The sequence below is a fragment of the Leptopilina heterotoma genome, unplaced genomic scaffold (genome assembly GCF_015476425.1).
Source record: "Leptopilina heterotoma isolate Lh14 unplaced genomic scaffold, ASM1547642v1 Lhet_307, whole genome shotgun sequence".
Classification (NCBI taxonomy): domain Eukaryota; kingdom Metazoa; phylum Arthropoda; class Insecta; order Hymenoptera; family Figitidae; genus Leptopilina; species Leptopilina heterotoma.
The window spans coordinates 33,016-48,532 of NW_025111010.1; the positions used below are offsets into that span (position 1 = coordinate 33,016).

General features: G+C 29.2%; 2 long non-coding RNA genes across 2 annotated transcripts; both read right to left on the minus strand.

Moving 5' to 3' along the window:
* Window positions 1–6,452: 6,452 nt before the first annotated feature.
* On the minus strand, window positions 6,453–6,959 carry LOC122504605. Its single transcript, XR_006301850.1, has 3 exons — window positions 6,797–6,959; window positions 6,645–6,727; window positions 6,453–6,566 (listed from the first exon to the last, which is right to left on the minus strand). It is a non-coding gene; the product is annotated as an uncharacterized LOC122504605 (long non-coding RNA).
* Window positions 6,960–7,006: 47 nt separating this feature from the next.
* LOC122504607 lies at window positions 7,007–9,987 on the minus strand. The gene is made up of 4 exons (XR_006301851.1): window positions 9,569–9,987; window positions 7,264–7,311; window positions 7,113–7,194; window positions 7,007–7,044 (listed from the first exon to the last, which is right to left on the minus strand). It is a non-coding gene; the product is annotated as an uncharacterized LOC122504607 (long non-coding RNA).
* Between the last annotated feature and the right edge of the window lie 5,530 nt (window positions 9,988–15,517).

The window sequence follows — 15,517 nt, forward strand, 5'->3', positions numbered from 1 at the left end:
TATATTGTCTTGTGATCACGAGCCCTTAAAAATAATTAACAATGCGACTAAACCAACTACAAGAATGGCAAAATGGTTGTTAAGATTACAAGATTATCAATACGATTTTGTGTGCAAGCCTGGTAAAATAAATCGTTGGTTGCCAGCCTTATCGGAAAATCCAGTAGGAAAAGCAGAAAGCAGTGTAGAAGAAGAAGAAACTACCGACACGGATTCTAGCGAATTACAATCCTCAGAAAGTACGGAAGAGGAGGAAGAAATGCCAAGAAAAACAGAAATTAAAGCATTCCCCATAAGTAGTGCCGCAGGAAAATATAATAAAAAGGCAGACGAAAAACTAGATAAATTATTTGTTGATAACAAAAAGAAAAAGGGAAATGTAGGGACTTTTAAAAATCAATCAAATCTTCCTTTTAGAAGCAGGTCAAAATCAGATTCTACTATAAAGGAACAAAAGAAAGTAGGCCCTTATGAGAAACCAAAAAGAGGGAGACCACCGGGAAAAACAAAACAAAAAATAATAGAAATAGATACAGATGACCGTCCCATTGCAAAAAGACTCAGGAGTCAAACTTCAAAACCCGTAGGAACGAATAATCAAACGGAACATGAAGATAAAATAAAACTTGATGACGTAGACGAAAATTCAACTACAGAGGATGAAATAATCGAGGACCCAGAACCAGCACCCATATTAAGAAAGCAGTACAGTGTGTTACCTTCATTAATAGATAAACCTTCAACATCAAAAGATTACTCTTCGGAAAGTGAAGAAGAAGAAGAAAATAGAGACGAAAATGTAAAGGAAGTTAAAGAAAATGAAATAGTCATACAAGTAGATCCCCCCGTAGACAGTTCTGATAGTGAAGAGGAAAATTTTCAGGAAGCTGCGGAAACAATGACAAATAGAAATTCAGGCGAAAATCAAGAAAATAGTGAATCTGAAGAAATAGAAGAAGATACTCTACAACCGGAAGGAGTAGATCAAGAAACATTAAAAGGCGTTTTAGATTCAATAAGAAGGTTCGACAAATCGTTAGTGGACCACGAATCATATTTTTGGGACAATGAGATGTTTGATAATGAAGCAGAAGAAGAAACACAAGAAGCGTCAAAAACAGATGATGAACTCCCGGAAGAATCAAGGGGCATGGAAGATATCATAGAAGAATTACGGGACATAGCTACAAAACTCCCAAAACAGGACAGCTATGTAGAGAAAACTCAGGAAAAACCATTTACAGACAAAACAAAAAGAAAATCTGTGACTTTTGAAACCCCTTTACGTTTAGAGTTACCTAAAGCTCGATCAACCCCCTATTTAAAGAAAACTATTTTAGAGGAAACGGAATTAAGAGAAGAAGTTGAAAATAGAAAGAAACATGTTTTTCCAAGAAAATTAGTAGACACAAATACGGACAAGACAGAAAAAGAAATACAACCTCAGCTAGAACTCGGTCTAGGAATTAGTATACCGTACATCGAAAATAATTACCCGAAAATAGAGAATTCTACAGAATCTCCAACGGAAAATTCACTAAACAAATTAGAGGTATTACAGTACGACCGAGAACCAATTACTGCTGTTAGGGACAACTATGTACATTTCATGGCATCAGATTTGGAACCGAACGACTATACAGCCAAATTAATGATCGCTATAGGAGCAATAGACTTGTTAGAAATGAAATCAAAAAAACCAAAAAAGGGACAAATATTAGTCACTGAATTTGGAAAAAACAAAGTTTACACAGTAATAATTTCCAAAAATTATGACGACACTGTGAGCAAAAGCGAACTAGTGAACGCGTTGAACAATTTAAAAAACACCCTTCAAAAAGACAATATTGAACAAATACGCGTACCTAGACACGTTGAAATGTTAGAAGAATCAAATTTCGATTGGACAGAACAACTAGCAAGAGTTTTTCTAAAAGAAAATATTAGGATAGCCTTATGTTACGGGAAAACGATAATTCCCCCAGAAAATATTAGAGAGAAAATTATTGCAGAATATCACGATAGTTTAATAGCAGGACACAAAGGAGTCAACAAAACGTATCATAGAATACGAGAAAAATATACATGGCCAGGATTAAGGCAGGAAATCACAGAATACATAAGGAAATGTAGAAGTTGCGCACAGAAGAAAATCGTTAGAACTAAAAATAAAGAAGCCATGGTAATAACCGACACACCATTAGACGCATGGGACAAAGTGTCCCTAGATACGGTAGGAAAACTTCCGACTACAGCTAATGGAAATTGTCACATCTTAACGATGCAAGATCAGCTTAGTAAATATTGCATTTTCGTAGCAATACCGGATATAAATGCAACAACGATAGCAAATGTAATAGCTACTAACCTAATTTCAGTATATGGAGCACCCAAATGTCTGCTGACGGACCACGGAAGATCCTTTACAAGCAATTTATTACGACGACTAGCAAAATTATTTAAAGTAGCACAAGTTACTACCACAGCCTACCGCCCTCAAACAAATGGAGCTTTGGAACGCAGTCATGCCGTTTTAGCAGAATTTATCAGACATTACGCAAATGCCTTTGACGACTGGGACAGATTATTACCCTACGCCATGTTTGCCTACAATACCTCAGTCCACGAAGCGACGAAATTCACCCCACACGAAGTAGTTTTTGGAAAAACTGCCCGCACCCCCTCCATATTTCCAACAGAGAGAGAAATGGAAACATACGAATTTTATCTGAGAGAATTAGTAGTACGACTAATCGAAATAAGAAGAATAGTAGCCAAAAATTTGATCCAGTCAAAAGAAAAAGTTAAAGAAAAATTAAGCAGTAAAACAAAACCTTTGGACGTAAAAATAGGAGATTTGGTAGACGTGAAAGAAGAAGTTAGAGCCGGAAAATTCTCCCCTTATTACTATGGACCATATGAAGTAGTAGGGATAACAGAAAAAAATAATTTGATACTTAGTGACGCAGAAAAGAAAAGATTTCGAAAACACAAAGATCAGGTCAAAAAAGCATACTCTTGACAAAATGATAAAAAGGGTTTGAGAATAGATAAAGATGGCTATGTACATGTATATACTGATGGAGCTTGTAAAGCAAATGGTAAACCCAATGCACAAGCCGGAATAGGAATCTGGTTTAACCAAGAACACTCCCTAAACATCAGTGACAAAGCATGTAACAGACAAACTAATAATAGTGCTGAATAAGAAGCCATAATAAGAGCTTTAGATATTTTAAAAAAATTAAAATATAAGAAAATTAGGATACACACCGACTCTAAATTTGTAATATATGGGATAAAAGAGTGGTTACCGAAATGGGAAAATAACGGTTGGAAAACATGCCGAAAACGAGAAGTCATAAGCAAAAAGGACTTTGTAAAAATGAAAAATAGTATAAATAACCTAGAAGTAGAATTAATATACGAACCAGGACATAGTGGAATAATAGGAAACGAAGAAGCAGATAGATTAGCAAAATTAGCAATAGAAACTAACCATTAAATAAATATAAAAAAAAAAGCTAAACACGTAATTTAATTTTGATTACAGAAATGGAGAACTATGTTAAAATATGCATCGTAATACTAGGAATGATCGAAGTAATAGGGACAAATGATATAGACCCTTTTATTTCAATAAAGACTCTTAACAAAAATACAGGAATATTTTATGAACTGATGCCAAATCTACAACGAATTTCGGGAACATGGAGAACAGTAGTCTTACTGGACACAGACACATTTAAAACACATTTACCTAATCTGGAAATAGAATACAAGAAAATGGAAACATTGTGTGAAAAAACAATGAAAATAAGCTGCGACGACTTTTTGGAATACCAGATGTTAAATAAAGAAATAACTGTAGCTAAACTACTTCGTGAACAATTAATGGAACTCATACAAGAATTGAAACAAAAACCAAATGCAAATAAGGAACTCTCATTTCAAAATAGGAAAAAACGAAATACGCCATTAATAGGATTTATAGGAAAAATAGCAGGACCAACAATAGGAATTTTAACTTACGACGATGGAGAAAGATATGAACAACTTTTTACGGAACTAAACGAAGCACAGAAAAACATATCACACTTAGTGGGAGAACAAACCCACCTAGTACGAACAGACTTACAAAATTTATACGACTTAGCACAGCAACAACATAATAGATCAGAAGAAGAAAGAAAAAGACTTTACAAACTGGAAGAAGATATGCTCGACATAGAATCCAAATTAACTACTACAGATTTTATGTTACAACTACAAAAAACATCTAGACAATGGAATGAACAAATAGAAACCTACAAACATGGACTAGAGGAAACTTTAAACGTCATATTCAAAGCCCTAGAAGGAAAATTACACCCGAAACTATTAAATAACGAACAAATAAAAACAATAGCAACCGAAGCACATAAATTCTTAGAAAATCAGGAATACCCTATGCATATAGACAACCTGAATGTAGCAACGATAACGGAAATTTCAAAAATAGGGATACAAGTAAAAGGAGAAAATTTAATGATAACTCTCGACATTCCTCTCTTAGAAAAAGAAAAATATTTGTTATACAAAATGCATGAATTACCTGTATTACAATCAATAGGAACAGTAGGAAACAGAGCATATATCACCCCCCACTCTAAATATATAGCTACAAGTATTGAAGGACGACACTATTTTTATTTAGAAGAAGAGCAATTAAGAAATTGCCAATTAGTAGAAGAAAGATATGTATGTTATCCTACTCAAGGAATCTATGATATCATTTTAGCACCAAGTTGCGAATCAGAATTATTAAGAGAACCTAACAATAACACGTTAAGAAGCTGTGACATCCGGATCACCAAAAATCAACAACCACTATGGGAACCTTTAATCACAACAGGAAATTGGTTGTATTCTCTTACGAAAGAAGAAACCGCATACCTTATCTGCCCTAAAACAAAAGTCAAAACTTTTCAGCTAAAAGAAATAGGGGTTATTAAACTGTCACCAAAATGTACATTAAAGACTGACACAATAAAATTACCTACACTACAAATATTAAACAACCCCCAAGAATACATCTATACACCAAAAATAGAGTTAAAACTAGAAGAAATCTTACCCATTCTAAAGACAATAAACCCAAAGAAGGAAACAACCACATCAAATGAAATTCGACCAATTTGGAGAAAAATGGAAACCGACGAAAAATTACAGGAAATAGAAAAAGGACTCGAAATTCAAAGTTTACACACAATTGGAAAAAAGGAACAATACCAATACACGAATTCCATAATAGGAACACTAACAACTGTAATAATAATAATCATAATTTACTTGACTATAAAAAAATTGCGTCAAAGACCAAAAAAAAATTTTATGCTGCCTGAAACAAAAAAGAAAAGACAACGAGACAGAAACGCAACAAATGTACGCCATACCGTCCAGCCCATCGCGACAAAGACCCAACAGCCAAGGCATTAGCAGTTTAAAAAAAAATCAACAAATACAACCACCACCTTCAACCACTAAACAAGAAATACTACAACGAAAAGAATGTCAAGAGGAAAATAAACCTACAACAAGCAATATACTACGAAAAGAAAATAACGCACTAGAAAACCCAATTTCTAAATTACGATACGCAGAATTACCCGAAATTAAATACATAGATATACCCTAAAAAAAAAGAGAAGCTAAATCAATTTTACAAAATGTATATAATTTATCTTGTAAAAAAGGCTTAAATATAATAACTAACAAGCTAAACAATACTAACTTTAAACTAATCTAAGACAATATACAAATAAGAAAAAACTAAAGAATAAAACTAACCAACTATCAACTAATTCAATTTAAATATTAAAAAGATTTTATATAATAATAAACTAACACTAACATGTATAAGAATACATGCAAGCCCTAAAGCACATACATATACAAAAGTAAAAAATCAACTAATAATCTAATATGGGATAAGATTAACTAATAAAAAATAAGTTAATAATTTAAATTAACTAATAATCTTTTATAGGGGACTAGTTCATTTTTTTTTACGGTCGATAAGCAACAAATCGCTTTCAAACCGAAAATTGTATCCAATTCTCAAGAATGTCATGGTTTAGACATAGTAAAACTGGAACTCCAAGAGTAGACAAAAAAAAGATCCGGGAACGATGTAGAATTCTCCGATGAACTCCATAGAAGCATCCCCTCAGATTATTCCTCCAAAATATGTGCGAACCAGTTTAGGAAAGGATAAAAAAGAAATAACAATAACAAAAATCTAATTTAAAGAAAATATAATTAAATAGGAGTAAACAAAAAAAAATAAAAACAGCAAAAAAAAAAACAACATAAAAATAACAAAAAAATAATATTTTAATTTACGAACATGAACAAAATTAAAAAAAAAAAGGGGTAGAATAATTAAAATAACTTTAAGTAATTCATTTTTTCTCTGGTTTAATAATACTTTTAAAATATTATTACATATTTATTTTTAAGCAATTTATATTGAAATTTATTGTATAAAAAAAAAACACACGTCATAAAAGGGGGGCACAGGGTACCTAAAAAAAAAAAAAACAATGAAACATACATAAATGAACAATACTACATACAACTAAACAATTCATTAACAAACTTACCCAAGATAAAATTTTAAAAGCCAAGAACCCCCACAAATCATAGAAAATTTGTAAGCAGGAACCTCCAATTAAAATTCAAATAGCTAAAAAAAAGAGCCATGGTTAATAAAAATTCAAAACAAAGGAAAACAAAAAATTAAAAATATACTTACAAAGTGAAATAAATGATGGGGAAAAACAAAAATCCACTGCTTGATGCCTTTTCCTCTCCAAAAAAAAAAAAAAATTTTGTTTCTAACCACCTACAAAAAGAGCCATGGTTAATAAAAATTCAAAACAAAGGAAAACAACAAATTTAAAATATACTTACAAATTAAAATAAACGATAGGGAATAATAAAAAAAAAATCCACTGCTTGATGCCTTTTCCTCTCCAAAAAAAAATTTTTGTTTCTTACCACCTACAAAAAGAGCCATGGTTAATAAAAATTCAAAACAAAGGAAAACAACAAATTTAAAATATACTTACAAATTAAAATAAACGATAGGGAAAAATAAAAAAAAAAATCCACTGCTTGATGCCTTTTTCTCTCCAAAAATCTTCTAACCACCTAAAAAAGAGCCAAGATTAACACATTTTTTTTTTCCAAAATACTTACAAAAATTAAAAAAATACTTACTAAGAAAATAAAACATCAGGACAGCAAACAAAAAAATAAAAGCAAAACCTACAAAGAGGAACAACAGAAACGAAATTAAAATCAATATAAAAGAAAAATTTCAGTTAAAAAAAAAATAATTTAAAAATAATTTATCGGATAATTGAATTTTTTTTCTCAAAATTGAATTTTCATACGATTTATCTTTTAAACAAATTCTTAAATAATTGCATACTACAAAAGCTCAACATCACTTGAAATAAAAGAAAACATTTCAAATTAAATTTTGAATTTTAAATTAATTAAATTAATTTAATTCTTATAATTGAATAACAAATACACTCTAAAATATGGAAATATTAAACACCATATTATGAGATTTAAAAAAAAAAATAATTCCCAAATAATAATTCCCCTTAGTACGAAAATTATAGCTTTAAACTAACAATACTATACATGAAAGAAAGCTTGTGGGTGCTTGAGGAAATGGTGAAACGCCGGGGAGCGGGCGGAAAGCATAGGAAGCAAGATAAATGCATGAAGATCGTACGGAACATGCACACCCTAGGCGCTTGAAATTTTTCGGTTCTCGACAAACTGGGATCGCGCCAGAGAAGATAGTTGGTAGGTACCGGAAGAAGTGGTGAAACGCCGGGGAGCTGGTAAAGGTAGAGAAGCAAAGAACAAACGTATGGAGCAAAGCATTGCTTCGTGACGATCGCGGAACATGCGGGGCGTATACGAACGTGAGGAAGCGGAGAAAGAGACGAGGAAAGCCATGCATCGAGCATAGGCATACAGTACCTCGTATATATCTATATATATAGAGAGACTGAAAATCTCGCGCTTAGAGAATGATTAAACATTTATTTTTTTTCTTTCTTCCTTTAAAATTTCACTAAAAAATTAAGTAAAACATTTTTTTTGGGAATTAATAAAATGGCATTTCTTTTCGCAAAAATTTCAGTTATAAACTCAAGCATTCAATTATTTAATTTAGTAAATAAACAAAATTTTTAATAAAAACACCAAGAAATTATAAAAAATTATAAAATTTTTTTTCTTCTCTAATAATTTCAATCCGAAAAATCTAACACGGTTAATTAAATAAATTAAAAAATAAAATTTTTTCCATTTTTTCTTCTCTCTAAAAAGCAATAATAAGTAACTAAGTTAAAAAAAAAACAATTGTAAACAAAATTAAATCAAAAAGTATATATATATAAAAGAAACTCCAGATCGAGAAAATACGCTGACAAGTAAATTAGGGTTAAATTACAAAACCAAGGCCGGCCACGAAACACAGCAAAATAGAAAAAATAACTTATACAAATCCACTTGAACGAAAATCATACAAAAATTATCTCATTAAAAAGAAGACCAAAAAATTAAAAAATTGTACATCAAATTAATAATTTCACATGTTTTACAAATGCATATAAAAGGTGATCTCATTAAAAAAATTATTATTTTGATAACTTATAGAAATTTATAGAGATTTTCTCGGTAATTTACAAAAATTTATAGAAAGTAGCACGACATTGAACAATATTAAATATTATGACAATATTAAAATATTAGATATTAAAAATAATTAAATTAAGAAAAATTTTTAAAAAAAAAATTAAAATTTTGCCAAGGAATTTATCAAATTCTTTAAAAAAAAGTTCAATTTTAGAGAAGAATTTTATTATTTATAAAGACAATTGATAATTTACAAAAAAATTGCATTAAAAATTTTGAATGCAATAATTTTATTCTTTAAAGAAATTTAATTTAAAAAATTATTAAAAATAATATTTAAATTCTAATAAATAAATTGTAGCAAAAGTTATTAAAATAATTTAATTTCTTCAATAAATTTTAATAAAATTTTTAAGAATAATTGAATTTTTCGAGGAATTCGATCAAAATTGTAATAAAAATAAATGAAATTATACAATTAGCTTTATTAATTATCAAAATAATTGAATTCCTAATAAGAATTTTATTATTCACCAAAAATTAAATAACTTTATAAATTACAAGGAAATTTATAAAAATTTGTAAATAATGAAATTCATGTAAAATTTTTAGTATTTTTTTTTTTGAAAATAATTAAAGGTTTGTGTAGAAGTTTAGTAAAAAAAAAAAAAATCCAAGAATTTCGTTAAAATTTTAGAAAATCATCGATATTTCGAAGAAGAATTTAATTATCTCTAAAGACAATTGAAATTTTGACAAGCCTTTTTTAAAAAAAAAAAAAAAAAGAAAATTTTTTCTTGAAAATAAATAAATTCCTTCAATCATTCGTAATTTCTTTAATTTTTTTTTATATATTACTCACGTCGAAAGAAGAAACAGGAACTAATCCAAAAAAAAGCAACATCAAGAAACAGGAACAAAGCACTATTAACATCTTTTGGCTTATAAACACTTAGCGAAAAATGAGAAGAAATAAAAACACACACATATCCACCTCAAACAAAAAAACTACATTATGAAAACCGAATAACTACACTAAACATACACTTATAACAACAAAATAGACTACAATATGACGACGCACGAAAGAAACTAACAAGCATAACCATATCACACAAAGACATGGGGGGAAGATAAGAAGATGCAACGACGAAGAACAGAAAGAAAGGATACAATTAACACCTCACCGTGAGATGCTGACCCCACACGACAATTACACTTATTAATTCAAAATTCCACTCTCTTTATTAATAAAAACAATTCAAAAAATATATAAATAATAAATAAATACTAATGAAATAAAAAACCAATTTAACTAAAGTAAGAAATGAAAATAAAACATATAATTCTATCATAAAATATAAAATAACCAATTTTTTCATATAATAGAAATTACCAAAGAACCAACAATAAATAAGAACTTAATTTAGTTTTTACAACTGGAACTAAAAAAAAAATCTTATCAAACAAAATAAGCCAATTTAACAAATCCAACAAGAGGAAAACAATAAGAAATTACAAAAATAATTCCCCAATAACAGAAATTTAAATAATAGAAAAGAAATAGTACTTACCTTGAGATAACTAATAATATATTTAATAAAATTGCAAATATTTCAATAATTTTAATAGTAAATGAATAAACAAAAACTATCAATTTTAATAACAAAACTTACTAATAACAAATTTACACTCATAAGATTTTTCCTTTTTCTTTCATTAAATACAAAATTTAAAAAAAAAAATAAAGAATATATACAAAAAAAACTAACACTATTTAGGAACAGGATAAAGATAAAAAAAAAACAAATACTATAAATTTTAAACCTTTTTTCTCCCCGATTTATTTAAACAAAACCCAAATCCACCACTCACTTAACAAAAATTTATAATATCAATAGAAACACACATTATCTAACAGGGAAACCAAATATTCTGCACACTAACGTTCCAGCGCTAAAAAAAAAACAAACAAGAAACAATTAAGACATCATCAATAATAACAATATAAAATCTGCTAAAATATACCTACAATGTCCCATGTATTACATATTGAAACGGGCTCCTCCCATTCCAACCTATAACTCTGAACATATCATAACATCCGGCTCAAGAGCCGGATTTTTTGGACGATAACCCATCCTTGGGGGGCTGTAGGGTAGAACCGAGAAAGGTCTATAAAAAAATTTTTTTTTATATAATAATAACAAACAAAATTCATATAAAAAAAAATCCTACATACATAATAAAAATAAACATATTTTAGAAAAAAGTACACTCACCTACAACATGTATTTACACCTAAAATTCCAATTATCTCTTCTATTGGCTCGTCTTCTGGTACAGCACAAGAGGTAGGATTGACGAAAGTTCCAGGTGCCCAGTAATAACGACACTCGTATTTTTTAAATGCCCACGACCAACGATATTCTTGGTACCATACAGCATTATCAAAAGACACTCGCCCATCAAAAAAACGAGTATGCAGGACAGGCCAAGGCCCAAAAACAGCCCTCAAATCAGCATCTTGCCATGGACTAACTAAGACACGCACACTAAAAAAAAAAAAAAAAAAAAATATATACACTTTTAATATTAACCAAACCAAATAAAAAAAAAATAGAAAAGAAGAGAAATAATAAAACACACTTACCCTCTTTCCCCACTTTCAAACGAAATACGTTGCGCATCCTCGATCTCGGCTAACTTCATCAATAAAAAATCCTCTGTTTTCACAACACCACGCTCCACAAAACTCAAAACCTGACTCATAAGAGTAAAATCGAATGATGCCATTTTTTTATCTTTACACCCAAAAACAATGAACCAAAAATAAACAACTACTCTAAACGAAAGATTTGCAAAGACTGACAAAGTACAAGACACACATAACCACGACTAACCAAAAATCCAAATCAGCAAAAATACAACTGTGAGAAACAAAACTCAAGATTACAGACAGAAGACAGGAAGAAAATCCTTAAATTACATCTACAATACAAAAAGTAAAGTCCTATTAGAAACCTTTTTTCCTTTTCACTCCAAATAACTTCATCACATTTTAATCAAAAATCCTTACAATATAACCAAATTATTAATTTAACCCTATTAAAATTCCCACCATCCAAAAAAAAAACTATGAACTGACAAGGGACGACAGTTCATAAAAAGGGGGGCAGTAACAACAATCTTGTTGTCACATTTCTAAAAAAAAATTTTTTTTATAAAATGTTTTTTTCGAATAATGTTTTTTTCAAAATTCAATAATTCAACTAAATTTTTTTTTCTCTCCTTTCGCTTTGCTCTCTTATATTAGTCAAATACGTAAAATATCATATTGCATTTAAACTTTTCACTTACCTCGGTGTCACACTAACACAGAGAGCTAAATTCGAAAACTCAGCAATTTCAGCATTTTTTTTTTATTATTATTTTAATTTTATTCTTTCAATAAGGGAATTTAATTTATTTTCATTTTTTTTACGATTAATAATTTTACTTACCTTCCAGAAAACCAATTATGTAAAAAAAAGGAGAAGACGAAAATCTTGTAAAACTCGAAAGAGTTATTCAACTTCACTATATACCAAGGACACAGCACTGGACCACAACACAAGCAACACACATTCGAAAAATTAAAAAAAAAAAAAATTTTTTTCTTTGATTATGACTATCACATACAATACAACTTAGGTAGACATCGTTACGCCAATTCATATCACACTAGGGGAAGACGTTGTCAGCGCTTTAAGTCAAATTCGACAATATTCTTTTAAAATTATATAACTGAATTAAAAATTACCTTTATCAACGTTAAAAAAAAAAATTGTAAAGAACACTTTAATCAAAGAACTTAGGCATACGGCATGTTGAATCGCATTTCATTTTGAACATGTTCTATAAAAAAATATTAAAATTTGTAAGGCTAGTTTTTAAGAAAGATTAACATAATTACTCTCCAACATAAACTTTTGTAAAGCAAGATAACCAGGATACGATTTTTGTAAAACTCAAACGAGTCATATCTACAAATTTTAAAACAGGATCTTCGATAACGCATTCATAGCAGCTGACAAGGGACGTCAGCCTAATAAAAGGGGGGCATTTGTTACGGCCGAACTCCGTAACTTTTTATATCATAAATAATTATTTACAATACTTAAAAAACCGAATTATAAACAACGAATTATACACAACAAGAGATTTTTGTTAACAAGCTTCAAAACATTTACACGAAAAACAACCCTTTGTAATTTCACAAAAGGAACATTCTTCGCTTTGGTAATTTTAATCCAAGGTATCCCAAATTTGACAAAAATTCCAATTCTACATAAAGATTGAATTTAATGTTTTTTTGAGTTTGACAATTTTTAAAGTAAAAAAACTTAAGAATATAATACAATACTTCTCAATAAATTCCTTTCTTTCACAAACAGCTTATTAACTCTTTTGAGAAATGGATAGAAATTATCAAAGGCAAGCAAATAGTTCAATATAAGGAGTGGTGCATCCAAGTCACCGAACTCGGACCACGCCACTGCCTAAATCTGCAAGGTTGCAGAAATCGGCTTAGCAACAGCCACGTTAACTATGAATTCTCCCACTAAATTGTCTTTCAATAAAAGTGATCGACATAGGGAAATCTGGGCAGTTTAGTCCAGGCCGTTGTAGCCTGTAGTTGTAGCCGGCATTTTTGGGCCAGGCAAACCTAAGTCCGGCAATTGGCCGTGTTTGTATAAAAAGGATCTCAGAAGTTTAAAGAAATTAATAAGAAGTTTGTTAAGAAAAGTGAATTTAATTGAGAAAAACATAAATAAATAAAAATAAAAAAAGGTTGAATTTAAAAAATATATAATTGAAATATAAAGAATAAAATAAAGTGATATAATTAAAAAGAAAAAAGGAAATAAAAGAAAATATTGAAAATAATATAAATGATATTGAATATAAAATTTGTGGAATAAAAATAAAGGAATTTGTGAAAGAAATATAAAAGAATTAAAGTAATCAAAGTAAAGTAAAAGTCTCTTATATCATAAAGAATAAGATAAAGTAAAGCTACTAAAGAATAAATAACATTAATTTCAAATATATATTAGAAGACAACCTTTATTTACGAGGTTCAGATCTTAAACTTTGTGCAACTTAAAAAGAATATTAAAGTTCCCAGCGAAATATCAGTCTAGTGAACCTAGATTTGGTATTTCCTGAATTTTTCGGAAAAACATCGTGAAGCAGGTGTAAAGACAAGACACATTCATTGGATTCGTATTACCAAGGAAGAATCACCGAGTAGTGAGTAAAGATCTTACGTGTCACAACACACACAAATATTCCATTCACACAGATACACTTACTCTTCTTACACATAAAATTAGATTTATCTGTAATAGGGACTTTGGGTAAAATATATACATTTAATTGTTATTATCTTCATTTTGTGGTTTAATTCAAACATCCTAACAATTTTCCTATCTTCTCATTTCACACAAGAGTAGGGTTCTCAACCTCTTAGTTGAAACAATAACTAAGTTGAGGGGGAATCCACTACCTTTACAATTTCTTTTGTCCGAAGGACACGTAAGTTAAAGTTTTAAAAATTAAAATTAAATTTCTAAATCCTACTTTAACAAATATTATATATTATACTATTTATCTAAAAAAGAAAATTATTATCCTCGACAATTGGAGCACCCTCGGCAATTGGTGCAGTTACCCTATAGTGCACATTTTTTATCCGAAAATTATGGAGAATACATGAAAAGTGCACTATGTGGTAGATAGTACGTTTAAAATTGCTTTGTCGGTCCACTTTCCTGTTTAAAGCGTCACTATCTACATTATTTTCTAACACAATCCTTTCTTTCTGTTATATTTTTATTATTATTTTATATTTTATTTATTATTATATTATATTTTTTAATTTTAAAAATACCGAATGAAAAATCACGAACAAAAGAGGGGCTGATAGTAAAAATGCTTTATAATAATAATAATGGGAGAAAAAGTAGAATAAGTGACTTGAGAGTAAAAACGGGTTAAAATGATTATGTAATTTCTTGATAAATTAATTATATTAATGCTTAAAAAATATTGTCAATAATTAAAAAAACTTTTAATTTTGTAAATCATTATATTATTTTTGTAATCATTATAATTAATTTATCAAGAAATTACATAATCATTTAAATCTGTTTTTTCTTCTGCATTAAATTTTTATTAAATTAAATTTTAACTTTACAAAAAGAATAATTAAAATTGTTTTTTAATTTTGCATTAAATATATGTGTTAATACAAAATAAAAGCTTTATTTGCAAATTATTTTATTATTTTTATTTTATTTGCATAATTAAACTTGTAGATAGTGTTCTCTCTCGCGGAAAGTTAACCAAAGTTCGAGAAAAATATGTACGAAAAACTTCACTATGTACATAGTTCTCTACTTTTGGGACTTTTGAGATCAGTTTACTGACTAACCTGTATACATAGTGCTCGTGAATCAGGATTTCAGGGGTCAAGTGGGTTGAAAATCCTGAAAATTTTGTAGATAGGTCGTCTCCTACTGCAGATAGTGACACTTTAAAAAATACTTCTCGAAAATCTCTGTAGATAGTTTAAGGGGTTACACCACTGTAAATGCCACAAAAACAACGTTTTTTCAGGAATTTTTTTTGAATGGAAGGAAAGGACATATAGTTATAATGTTTTAGGAAGTTATTGACTGTATATTCAAGTAAAAAATTACAAATTTTTATTAATAAATATTCCAAAATGGCGGCACAGGAACCATTTTAGTAATGCATATTTTTT